Consider the following 14,432-nt stretch of genomic DNA (forward strand, 5'->3'; position numbering starts at 1 on the left):
TAAGATTGTTTCACAGTCAATTGTTGTCTAAAACTAGTCTTCTTGGTCCCCTTTGAGATGAAGATCCACCCCCAGCAGTAGCAGCAACCATAGCATGCAAGGATACTTCTGGGGAATCCTGGATAGGGGAGAAGTAAAGGTCCCCATACATCAGCAATTGATTCCAGCAATTGTGCCATTTGCAATCAATTGTGTATAAAAATCTTTCCCTTTTTAATTGATTGCAGATTGCAGAATTGCCACAATCAATTGAAAAAGGGAAAGATTTTATACACTATCGATTGTAAATTGCACAATTGCTGCAATCAATTGCTGATGTATGGGGGCCTTCATTTAGCCTTCAGAAATTGGATGCAGGAGGACTACCTCCAATCATTAATGTGGAGATTGATGATGAAGGTGTTGGTGGGAGAGAATGCATGAAATGTGCTCTAGGTGGGAGCTAGCAGTTGCTGGACCGCTTGTTTATATTTTAGCAGATTTTTGAGATTTTCACAAAAACTTTGTATGAACTTGCTGCAAATGACTTAACAGGGAAGATGTTCCAGGATATGGGTAAAAATAAATCCACATAAAAGAGGTGGTTTTTTGGTCTTTTGCCCAGGCATGACAATCGTCTTCTTTTTTATCATGGCAAGAATTGCAACCACTAGTGGCTTACTTACTTTGATACAAACAACATCCTCACCATCTATATCCTCATTAGCATCAGATACCCTGTTGTACTTCCACTGTAACATCCTAAATTTTTATGTCACCATCTTTGCTTGTGCTGCTCATCCCCACATTTGTAGAGAGTGCAGAAATGTTGGAAGCAGGCCTCTCTAAGAATACAGTGTCAGACTCACAGTGGACTCACTTAGACACTCCTTAAGAATTTGTTAAGTTTGTGAACACAGTTTGTTCTTCAGCCTTAGTTTTGTTTTGGTGAACTGATTTGCCTGTCTCAAAGGTGATACATGTAAACTTAGGGCCTGATTCAGAGTATGTGCAAATCCGTCCATCTCTAATGCAAATGCAGAAGAAGGTATCAGATGCCTCCTTGCTGCATTTGCAATCCCAGCTCTGCGACTAACATCGCAGGCTGGAATCACCTTCACAACCATCATGAGCAATGGTCGTAATGGTTGTTCCTTTGGTCTGCAGGAGCTGAAGCTTCCTGCAGCTTTACCGGGTGCTGGTCACGTAAGGTCATGATTCTGCATCCATTGATGCAGACCTTGGACTCGTCCCATTTCTGGGAATGGTGCCCAGCCATGCCCCCCAAATGCCACAGGGTGTCAATCATGCTGCAGCTCTGAGAACATAATTTCTGAACCTGTTCTGCAAATGCGTAGAACTTGTCCTGCACAGGTGCACAGGTATTTTGGAGATGGTATTTAGCACAGCTGTTAACCTTCTGATCGATAGTTGTAGGAAGCTACTTCCTCAAAATGTAGAAAAACTCATGTTCATAAAAATTTACTATACATTCTATGAGGAAGACCTTTGCTGCCAATTACAAACAGAGAATTCTATAATGGTGGATTCCTGTGGGGTGAACTAAAATTGTGTGATGAGGACGTTAACACTGATGAGGGTGAGTGTGATGAGGATGATCAGGATCGCCGCTACCATTAGGCAGTGTTGGGCAGCTGCCTAAGGGTGCCAGCCACTGAAGGGCACTTCTCACTTCCCTGTCAGTGCTGCACAATGTGCCTCCTCACTCCCCAGCCACCTGCCCCCAACCGCAGAGTCAGGCAGAGCTGGAGGGCTTTGTTACTGAACTAGGTTAAGCTTCCCTAGAATCTGTGACAGCAGTGAAGAGAACTAGGGAAGCAGCATTACAGCAGGAGTTTAGGACGGAGTGGAGACAGCTGAGAGTACACCCACAATGTGAGGTAAGCAGCTCCAGCAGATCTGTCAGACATGTAATCAGTCACTGAGGTAAAAGTGCAGTGACTAACATCTCTAAGGGTCTAACTTATTTTACACTCTGGGCAGCAGATACAGCTAACAGTGGGCTTTCTCATCAGAAGCAGTCAGAGAGTGCTCAGCCCATATACTTTCCTCCTGAACTGTCATACAGTATAACTTTTGCCTGTGAGTACATTTAGTGCAGTTAAATCAGAGACTGAGTTGGATTATTCCCATTGTGTTTTCTCCATGTTCAAATAAAGTGGAAAATGTTTGAACTTATTAATATGTACCAATTACATATATATTTATATGTGTTAGACTATATTTAACAGTGTGTATACTGTACTTACCTGGGAGAGTGGTATACCAGTAGTCTTATTATACTATGTAAAATAGAAAAAAACATATATATAATAGCTTGGGTGGAGGCACAGTAATATAGTATCCTATAATGGAGGGTTACACACAGTAAGTGACTGTCAAGCATCAGCGATGCTGCTGACATAACATGCCATCCAGCTGCAGTGCTTGCTTTTACTTGTGCTAGCAAGCTAGGCCAGCCAATTGCCCACCCCCTAGTTCTGTGTACTTTTTCTTTTGCTCCTCCTCTCTAGAAGCAGGGAATGGATACTCCCCGGGGAGAGAGCGATACCATCACTGAGGCAGCGCTGGCAGCCTGTAGACTGTCTGTAATCATCAATATGTAACATATTTTATATTTATTGAAAAGCAATGAAAGTTGTGTACGTGTGTCAGTAAGTGTAATGGCGCAATATAATATACTGTCTACAGCACCGTAACACTTACTGACACACAACAACATACATTGCTTGTGTTATTATATATATAGGAAAATAAAATGACTGCAGAGCGACTGGTTTACCAAAGTGCATTAATCATAAAAAAAAATTTTGATGCTCACAATGTGATAAAAAATTAAAGTGCCAGTGCTTATAAATAAATAATTGAACAATTTAATAAGTACACAAAATACATAGAAGTAGATAAAAACATATACATATAAAACACAATAGACCCTTTTAAGACCGGTGGATAAAATCAGAGGAAAGGTCTAAAAAACTCAGCATACTGTATAATATTCACTTTAAAAAGAAACTTTCTTTTTAAGAGAATAAATAAATTAATAGCTTATCTGGATAAAGTAGATAATAATTGGCTCATTCATTGGATCAAGAGGCAAAGCAGAATCACTACCAACGCGTTTCGTCCTGGGGACTTCATCAAGGGGATACTGGTATGGTGGGGCCCTCTCCCTTTTATACCCCCACACTAATTCATCAGAGATTAGACAACCGCATCACTTCTTATTTGGCACATGCCATAATATTGATCAAATAGTGGATTGGCATAAGATGGATAAATGCCACTAAAACTCAATTCCATAACATTATGTTTGTCTTTATATTTTGAACTTTAAAGCAATAAATCGTCTCATAACAGAAGGACAAAGTCCGTCTCCTTTTCATTACTTCCGCTCTTAATCACTGCGTCACATTCGGTGTATTGCCACTCTTTTCCAGGACCCGGGTAGGCTAAACATCACACCTCCGTCCTGGAGGCAGCGTCATCGTCCTCCGTCACATCCGCCCTTCTCCTGCCCATTGTCGCGGTGGCTGCTCTCTTCCTTCCGTCCTCCACGTCACTGTAAACAGGCCTTCCGTTTCTCCATCCTGGAGGCAGCGTCATCATCTTCTGTCACATCCGCCCTTCTCCTGCCCGTTCTTGCAATGGCTGCTCTCTTCCTTCCGCCCTCCACGTCACTGTAATGCCGCAAAAAGGCTTTCCATTTCTATGGGGACATAAGTAGTGTCATCCAGATTCTAACGTACTCCTGGCATAAACGCTAGGTAAATCACTTCCGCCCATAATTGAGATTATTCACAGTCTCTTAACGTTATCTTAAACTTTTAAAAACAAAAGTTAGATTTTATGTTATATTAAAAACGATGCTCAGCCCACATATTGCTACATGGTAAATATAGTTTAGAATATAAAATAACATAATAGCTTATCATAATTCGTTAATTCGGCAACATAGTCAACCCCCTGAGTATATGGAAAAAATATATATGGAAAAAAATATGTTTTTTTGTAGTTTTTTCATAGAGGAAAGAATCAGTAAAAAGTTCAAAGATTTAGTTTAAGCAAAGATCACAAAGTTCCATTCTTTCATATATAAAGACTCCCACAATTTTGACATATTTGTAATCCTCATTAAGGTTTTGCAAGTACACTTGTGTGAGTCACATATTATTTGCTGGCTCAGTATTCAAGAATCCTTTCAGTTCCATGTGTTCCCTGATCTTCAATCTTCATTGCTCATATTCCCATCAGAAAATTATCACCTGATAGAATCTTTGCAGCACCTGGTATTCCCAAGGGGTCACCCATCCTAGTACTAACCAGGCCCATGGGTGCTTGGCTTCCAAGATCAAACGGTATTGGGCATACATCCAGTGGTATGGCTGCAATAAAGAAAGGTGACAATATCTCGTCAATCTACCATACCTGATCTTCTCAAAGAGGTCAACCTCCAAGGTACTAATCAGGCCCTCCACCATTACCAATATTGGATTGACTGGGAGGTATATTGGTAGATGGGAAATTACCACTACAAGAATGGAGCAATCTCATAGTTTTCATTGAATCCCTTTGGTGTCAAAGTGTCCAGTTCAAATAACCAATACATTTCACGCCTTGAAAGAAGGTTTCCAAGATCTCCTCCTCTTTCCCCTAATTTGACATGTTCAATAGCCTTGAATGTTATGTCTTCCGGATTGGAATTATGTACTAGAGAAAAATGTTTGGAGACCGCATGTCCTTCTATTTTGTTACGTATATTGCGGATATGTTCCTGGATCCTTAGTTTCAATGGTCTTTTAGTTTTGCCCACGTATTTAAGTCCACAGGTGCATTCCAGTAAGTAAATAACAGAAGTGGAGTTACAGTTCATAAAGTCTTTTATTTTGAACTCCTTCAACCCCTCTGAGTTCGTGAAGGTTTTTCTTTTAGGGTGAACAAACCTACAAATATTGCAATGGCCGCATTTATAGCTACCATTGCATTTAAGCGTGTTAGATGTCACTGTAGTTTTCTTTTCTGGCAGCATGCTTGGTGCTAATAGGTCTTTTACATTTTTGGACTTCCTATAAACAATTTGTGGTTTTGATGGTAGGATGTTTCGTAATACTGGGTACATTAAGAGAATGTTCCAATTCTTGTTGAAAGCTTTCCTAATTTGACCCTCATGACCATTAAATGAGTAACAAATGGTATCTTCTCTGGTTTACCTGATACTTCCATCTTGTATTTAAGGAGTTCTAGTCTATCCAAAGATTTGGTTTTTTGAAGTGCAGTAGTAAGAATCATCTCTGGGTACTCCTTTTCTCAGAATCTTTCTGTATATATTTCAAGTTGTTCCTCACATGTCTTAATGTCACTACAGTTACGTCTAATTCTGTGGAATTGAGAATAAGGAATATTCCTCTTCCATTTATCCAAATGGCAATTCTTGAAGTGCAGGTAGCTATTAGCATCCACAGTTTTGATGAAGTTCTTAGTACAAATGCTACCTTCCACCGATGATAGTACTAAGTCCAAAAATTCCATTTTAGTAGTATTGAAATTAGACGTAAATTTTAGATTCATGTTGTTATTTGAAATATGAGTTAAAAATTGGCTAAAACTTTCCTCTGTGCCTTCCCAAACAATCAATATATCATCAATATACCTTTTATACAAAATTAGGTTCATCCTGAATGGGTTGTTGGTATAGACATAACAATTCTCCCAACATCCAATAAACAAATTTGCGAAGCTTGGTGCAAAAGTGGTGCCCATAGCCGTGCCACATATTTGACGATAAAATTGATTTAAAAACTTAAAATAATTGTGGTTAAGTATAAAACACATAAGATCTCATAAGAACTTTCTTTGTAAAACATCCATAGAACCATCCAACTCAAGGAATTCTCTTGCTGCATTTATACCTTTTGTGTGCTCTATACAAGTATAAAGGGATTGCACATCTATGGTTGCCTAATTATAACTCTGTTTCCACTGGACTCCTTCTAAACACTGCAACATATTTGTGGTATCTTTGAGATAAGATTCCAATTTAGTTACATATTTTTGGAGAAAAAATCCACAAATTTGATAAATTAGAAGTCAGTGAAATGATAACCGCTATAATAGGCCTGCCCGGGGGTTCTGTTAGCGATTTATGTATCTTGGGCAAAAAGTAAAATATAGGGGTTCAAGGGTTAGTATTCATCAGGAATTGGAATTCCTCTTTGTTGATGATGTTGTTATGCAGACCATGCACCAAAATGGTCCTTAATTCATATATGTAGTAATCAACTGGATCATTATCCAACTTCTCATATGAATTCCCATTATCCAATAGTCTATGAGATTCTTTGAGATAATAATCATAGTCCATAATAACTAACCCTCCCCCTTTGTCAGACGGTTTTATCACTACATCTCTGTTCTCTTTGAGATTCTTCAAAGCTTCTTTTTTCCTGTTATTTAAATTTTGTTTCTTAATATTGCTTACTTCTTTTTCACATAAATCCTTTTTAACCATATCGTAAAACACGCTTATATAATTTCCTTTGGACTCTAAAGGGTAATAGATAGATTTCCCTTTTTGTCCAGATTTTGAAAGGGATTCGTTATAATTTCTCATAGGTGCTGATTCCTTCCTTAAGAAATGTCTTTTCAAAGTTAGATTATGTACATATTTGTTTAAGTCAATGAAGGTGTCAAACTTGTTCATGTTACTAGTGGGAGCAAAGTTCAAACCTTTTTCTGAGCAAAGAGATTTCAGATTTACTTAAGTTGTGTTTAGATAAATTAAAAATGCCTTTCTTATGAGGGTCCACTACAGGTGTCGCCTTTTTGTATTCCTTCCACCTGCCCCCCGTGTTCCTCTTCTTCTCCGTACATTCTTTTTAAGGGGGAGGCTGTCCTTATAGTTTCCTTGAAAGTGGTTTTTCTGTTGCTTGTTAAAAGATCCTGTCCTGGGGATAAAAAATCACTGTCACTGTTGGAATCTAAACGTTGTAGTGCAGTAAATCTATTTTTCATGCGACTTGTTGTGGGTCTGGAGGTGAGTTAATTTTCCTGTTCTCTCCTATGATCAAATCTTCTTCTAGGGACTGTAGTCCAACTCTGTCCTTCATCTGCTTGTGGTTTTCTAGTTGCCCTTTCTTGTCCATAAAATCTACTCCAATTCTTTATTCTGTTCTGTTCATAATCTTTTTTGTCTCTGATGAATTTTCTTTCCTTTCTCTGCATGACCATTTCTTCCACCTTTTCCACTTTTTTAGTTAAAACTTTCTCATTAATCTTATATTCCTCTTTTTCTTTTGATTCTTCCATTACCACTTCCATATTGGAAATATCCTTTTCCAAATTGGATAATACGGTCTTTTTTTCCTCTATTATCAATCACATTAAATCCAGAGAGCACAGTTTTTTAGGAAGTCTGGATTTTCCATACCAAACATGGTTCTTTTTAGAAGTCTTAAGCCCCTGGGAATTTTGTTTACAGATATATAGTGCTCTAATCCTCTTATATCCCACCATGCCTTTATTTCTTTTGTCAGCATTTTCTCCATCTCCCAAAACATATTATCCATGTTTTCTATGGGAGCATTTTTATAAGGGGAACTCCTTTCATTGAAAATTTTCTGACAGAAATCACTTCTCTTATTAATACGGTCTCTATTTCTAAACATAGTTCTGAATGTGTAGGCCGCCTCAACCCAAAATATACCAAAAGATAATGTAAAGAAAAATAGGTGGGTATGGCACCAAATAAACACAATACCTTTATTAGTGACGTATCTTGTGATAATACTAAGTACAATTGTGTCAACCCAGCCCAGTGTTAATAGGCGTCAGCTCAATGTCAAATAAATAATACTGGTAAAAGTATTAGAAAGCTTATAGGAAAATAAAATGACTGCAGAGCGACTGGTTTACCAAAGTGCATTAATCATAAAAAAAATTTTGAAGCTCACAATGTGATAAAAAATGAAAGTGCCAGTGCTTATAAATAAATAATTGAACAATTTAATAAATACACAAAATACATAGAAGTAGATAAAAACATATACATATAAAACACAATAGACCCTTTTAAGACCGGTGGATAAAATCAGAGGAAAGGTCTAAAAAACTCAGCATATAATATTCACTTTAAAAAAGAAACTTTCTTTTTAAGAGAATAAATAAATTAATAGCTTATCTGGATAAAGTGGATAATAATTGGCTCATTCATTGGTTCAAGAGGCAAGGCAGAATCACTCCCAACGTGTTCCATCCTGGGGACTTCATCAAGGGGATACTGGTATGGTGGGGCCCTCTCCCTTTTATACCCCCACACTAATTCATCAGACATTAGACAACCGCATCACTTCCTATTTGGCACATGCCATAATGTTGATCAAATAGTGGATTGGCATGAGATGGATAAATGCCACTAAAACTCAATTCCATAACATTATGTCTGTCTTTATATTTTGAACTTTAAAGCAATAAATCGTCTCAAAACAGAAGGGCAAAGTCTGACTCCTTTTCATTACTTCCGCCCTTAATCACTGCATCACATCCGGTGTATTGCCACTCTCTTCCAGGACCCGGATAGGCTAAACATCACACCTCTGTCCTGGAGGCAGCGTCATCGTCATCCGTCACATCCGCCCTTCTCCTGCCCGTTCTCGCTGTGGCTGCTCTCTTCCTTCCATCCTCCACGTCACTGTAAACTGGCCTTCCTGTTTAAGACCATTGAAACTAAGGATCCAGGAACATATCCGCAATTTACGTAACAAAATAGAAGGACATGCGGTCTCCAAACATTTTTCTCTAGTACATAATTCCAATCTGGAAGACATAACATTCAAGGCTATTGAACATGTAAAATTAGGGGAAACAGGAGGAGATCTTGGAAACCTTCTTTCAAGGCGTGAAATGTATTGGTTATTTGAACTGGACACTTTGACACCAAAGGGATTCAATGAAAACTATGAGATTGCTCCATTCTTGTAGTGGTAATTTCCCATCTACCAATATACCTCCCAGTCAATCCAATATTGGTAATGGTGGAGGGCCTGATTAGTACCTTGGAGGGTGACCTCTTTGAGAAGATCAGGTATGGTAGATTGACGAGATATTGTCACCTTTCTTTATTGCAGCCATACCACTGGATGTATGCCCAATACTGTCTGATCTTGGAAGCCAAGCACCCATGGGCCTGGTTAGTACTAGGATGGGTGACCCCTTGGGAATACCAGGTGTTGCAAAGATTCTATCAGGTGACAATTTTCTGATGGGAATATGAGCAATGAAGATTGAAGATCAGGGAACACATGGAACTGAAAGGATTCTTGAATACTGAGCCAGCAAATAATATGTGACTCACACAAGTGTACTTGCAAAACCTTAATGAGGATTACAAATATGTCAAAATTGTGGGAGTCTTTATATATGAAAGAATGGAACTTCGTGATCTTTGCTTAAACTAAATCTTTGACGGAGGTGTGATATTTAGCCTATCCGGGTCCTGGAAGAGAGTGGCAAAACACCGGATGTGATGCAGTGATTAAGGGCGGAAGTAATGAAAAGGAGATGGACTTTGCCCTTGTGTTATGAGACGATTTATTGCTTTAAAGTTCAAAATATAAAGACAGACATAATGTTATGGAATTGAGTTTTAGTGGCATTTATCCATCTTATGCCAATCCACTATTTGATCAATATTATGGCATGTGCCAAATAAGAAGTGATGCGGTTGTCTAATCTCTGATGAATTAGTGTGGGGGTATAAAAGGGAGAGGGCCCCACCATACCAGTATCCCCTTGATGAAGTCCCCAGGACGAAACGCATTGGGAGTGATTCTGCTTTGCCTCTTGAACCAATGAATGAGCCAATTATTATCCACTTTATCCAGATAAGCTATTAATTTATTTATTCTCTTAAAAAGAAAGTTTCTATTTTAAAGTGAATATTAAATGCTGAGTTTTTTAGACCTTTCCTCTGATTTTATCCACCGGTCTTAAAATGGTCTATTGTGTTTATATGTATATGTTTTTATCTACTTCTATGTATTTTGTGTACTTATTAAATTGTTAAATTATTTATTTATAAGCACTGGCACTTTCATTTTTTATCACATTGTGAGCTTCAAAAAAAATTTTTATGATTAATGCACTTTGGTAAACCAGTCGCTCTGCAGTCATTTTATTTTCCTATAAGCTATCTAATACTTTTACCAGTATTATTTATTAACACTGGCTGGGTTAATACAATTGTACTTAGTATTATCACAAGATATGTCACTTATAAAGGTATTGTGTTTATTTGGCACCGTACCCACCTATTTTTCTAATATATATATATATATATATATACTGTATATTACATATATTAACAACATCTATGTTGAGTCACTAAACATACATGTGTTTATATATAACATACAAGTTTTGGGAGAGGTAGGGGCGGTATTGTGTAGCTTTGCCTAGGGTGCCTAGAAACCTTGCATCGGCCCTGAGGATGATAATGATATATTCCCAGTGTAGAGATGACTAACAACACTGTTAGCCACCTTCAGCCCATTGGTAGCTTTTTTGGGGAGTCCAAATAAACCAAGCACTTCAGTCACAAAAGTGGCAGCCCCTATCGCTGAACTACTTGGTTTGTTAAACTGTGCATGTTCTTTTTAATATACAACATAAGGAGGGGTAGGGTCCATGGACAATTCAATTGTGGACTGCTTTTCTTTTCATTGTGGGCTGTTTGGGGGCATTTGTGACTGTCTTTTTTGCATATACAAACATTGGGCAGCACAGATGGTGTAATGGTTAGCATTATTGCCTCACAGCCCCAGCCTTTGTGGGCTGTTTGGGGGCATTTGTGACTGTCTTTTTTGCATATACAAACATTGGGCAGCACAGATGGTGTAATGGTTAGCATTACTGCCTCACAGCCCCAGCCCCAGTGGGTTCATTCCCACTAAGGCCCTGAGTCTGTGGAGTTTGTATATTCTCCCTGTGCTTGTGAGGGTTTCTTCCAGGTTATCTGGTTACCTCCCACACTCCATAAATATACTGGTACTGTAGGTTAATTGGGTACCAACAAAATTAACCCTAGTGTGTGTGCATGTGCTAAGTAATTTAGATTGTAAGTTCCACTGGGCCAGGAACTGATGAGAATGGAGAAATGTCCTCTGTAAAGCACTGCAGAATATGTGAGCTATATAAATAACTGGTAATAAATACATCATTTTTATTGGTTATTTCTCTAACACATACCTAATTTGCAACACATTTTTAATCAGAAATAATGATTTGCCTCACAAAATATAAAAATATTTACAGAATTATGGAGCATATTTAGTATTATTTGGTAATATGAACAAGAAGATACAAGGCCACGTCTCAAATTAAATTTTTTTATTTAATCAATCGATCATTCTTTTTTTACCTTCCTTCCACTTCATACTCCTCCATTACCATGTACTGTCCTAGGGCCACTGAGCTAGTTCCTTTCATACTCAGACTCTCTGGTGCACCTCATTAATGTACTATGTTGTATGTTACCCAATTTGCAAGAAGGGAGGAGAGGGGGTAGAATGGCCAGCTTCTCTTTCAACCCTTGTCAGTAATCTTTTGCTATTAACAATATATTTTTATTGTCTTATCTCTTAATTGCTACAAAAGAGCTCATCAAAGAAAAGTCTCAATTTAATTTTTGTTAATTAATCAATTGATCAATGAATCATTATTTTTTAACTGCCTTCCACTACATATTCCACCTCTATTTACCAGTACTGCTCTTGGGTATATGATCTAGTTCATGATTTTTTAAAACATTCCTTTTATGGCGTCATATAAATTATTGAACTGCCATCCTGTCTGCCATTGCTGTGTCACAATAATTCATAGATGTGCTTTATTTTTTTAAACTGCCATTTGTTTGCATCACTGCTCTGTTGCTTAGTTTAGTCAGCCACTCTTTAGCCAATATGGGTGAAAACAATATTGTTAGCTGTGAGGTGTTCAAAAAATACTGGAAATGACTGGAAATTAATGTTTTTGTTGTTTATAATACTATAGGAACAAAAAGAGCCAAACTTACATGATTTTAGCTGTTTTAAAAAAACACAGATCCAAAACCAAAATATATCAAGGTGGTCTTAGCAAAACCAAGACATGTCGATGAATAAGAACAAAAATAAGGGGGTTCATGCATATCATACATCTACTATATAAAAGCGAAAATTTGTCCTGTCTTTCTATACAAATCCATAGTTTACAAGCCACGATCGTGAAATTTTACATATGAGTATATTAAAACATGGCGGAGGCAACTAAAAAAATGTGAAATCTAAATGAATTACTGTTCATTTTTAATTAATGAAAAAACACAATTTTTGCATAGCATACAGGTCAGGTACGGAAGTACAAAAGGATTTAGCTTATCTACTATTTTTTCTTTTCTATCTTCTCTACTATATCAAAAGTGAAAATTTGTCCTTCTGTACTTCTGTCTTTCTATACAAATCCACAGTTTACAAGCGAAGATCGTGACATTTTACATACGAGCATATAAAAACCCAGCGGAGGCAACTCAAATATTTTTCAATCAAAATTAATTACTGTTCATTTTTAATTCATTTAAAACTATGCATTTTGCTGGGGGCTCATTGTGTGGCCTCACGGCATATAGGTAGGGCCTCGGAGCAAGCGTTTTGTGTTGTCATGTTTTGTCATGATCTTAATATTTATTATCAAAGAGAGCTTTAGCAGGCTTTGCCAGCATTCTCAGCTCTCTGACTATACCAAATTTTGCAACAACATTTACTTCTTTCTTACTACTGTGTCAAAATGATGACTTTGCAAGGACCCTGCTGTACTGTGAGCTTCCAAAATGTTACACATGGAATGCTTCTCCCAAAGTTTTTCTGCGCAGAAAACAGGGAGTCACTGTAGATGGTCATCCTGGTATCAGAGCAACAGAACTTCTTGGCCATGTTTACACTATACATCCTACAAATTTTGAATGCTTCTATCTCTGAAGTTTGCTTTATACCATGTTACAGGTCCTACTTTTTTTTAAGACCTTAGGACTGTTCATAGGGAAGTTTGTCACACTTTTCATAAGGCCTGTCTAAGGAGAGGTTGGTTGGAGGATGATGTGTAAACAAACATTCTTAAAATCCTGGGCAACGCCGAGTACTCCAGCTAGTATATATATATATATATATATATATATAGACTCTCACATGGTCCGAAACTCACTCACAGCAGGGTGCCACTCCAAGTATAGAGAATAAATATAGCGATAGTGGATAACACTCCTCATCTGATACCATTAGAACAAACAGTAGACAGACCCAGTGTCGGGTATCTGTCTGCTGTTTCTTCTAATGGTATCAAACTATATATATATAAAAAAAAACACAGAGGCTCTGCACTTATCATAGTAAAGCATGTGAGTTTAGTTCAATTTTTATCAAAACATTTAAGCTTGCATGTGACACCGGAGATGAGGCAATCATCCATGACACAGAAACCTGCATCATTCCCACATTCAAAAAATTTCAAACAACTCCTTCGGCAAAGAAGGTCATGACAAATGTGTTTTGGGACCACAAGGGCATGCTTTTTGTTGATTTCCTCACCAAGGGAGATACTGTGAATGCTGTCCACTTTTGTGACACATTGAGCTTGTTGCAAAGGGCAATTCATCGAAAATTACCTGGCTTGCTGTGAACAGGCTTGGTATTGCTGTACAATAATGCTGGGCCACACTCATTCAACTGTATGCATGAGTTGTTATGGCACTACCATTGGGAGGTACTTGACCATCCTCCCTACAGCCCTGACCTGGCAACAAGTGATTTTCATTACTTTTGGACCATTGAAAAATCACCTGGGTGGAAGGCAATTTGCAACTGATGGTGAATTTCAGCAAGCCATCTTGTCCTTTGTTTAGGCACTTGACACTGATTTATTCTATGCCGGGAGAGAAGCCTTTGTGTACTATTGGAACAAATCCTTAGACATGCATAATCTTTTGTCCTTTAGATATATTAAACTTGGGTCACTACTAATACTTTTTTGTATTCCTAGATATAATATTGCTGGCTACACAAAATTGGTTCACCCAAGGGATTGCTTTAGGCACTGCTATAAGAGGGGTAGAAGTCTGACATACTTATTGGTAAGATCAGATGATATCCCTAAAGATATGAAATCAGGAGGAAATTTTTTGTGGCTCAAGAAAGTGGGATGTTATAAATGTCCTAATTGTGTCACATGCCATTACATAATCAGTGGTAACACTTTTAATTATCCCCAAACTGGTAAAAAATATATAATTTCTCACTACCTAAAATGTTCCACCAAATTTTTTGTGTACATAATCACATGCCCTTGCAGTATTAGTTATGTGGATAAAACAGAGCACATGTTTAAAGAACGTATAGCGCTACATAACA

General features: G+C 37.7%; 2 pseudogenes; one reads left to right on the top strand and one right to left on the bottom strand.

The window, feature by feature from the left end:
- Positions 1–4,274: 4,274 nt before the first annotated feature.
- LOC148537628 (5S ribosomal RNA) lies at positions 4,275–4,393 on the bottom strand (annotated as a pseudogene).
- Positions 4,394–9,114: 4,721 nt separating this feature from the next.
- On the top strand, positions 9,115–9,233 carry LOC148537629 (5S ribosomal RNA; annotated as a pseudogene).
- Positions 9,234–14,432: the final 5,199 nt, after the last annotated feature.

This window comes from Taudactylus pleione, unplaced genomic scaffold (genome assembly GCF_031769625.1).
Source record: "Taudactylus pleione unplaced genomic scaffold, aTauple2 ptg000046l, whole genome shotgun sequence".
Taxonomy (NCBI): Eukaryota; Metazoa; Chordata; class Amphibia; order Anura; family Myobatrachidae; genus Taudactylus; species Taudactylus pleione.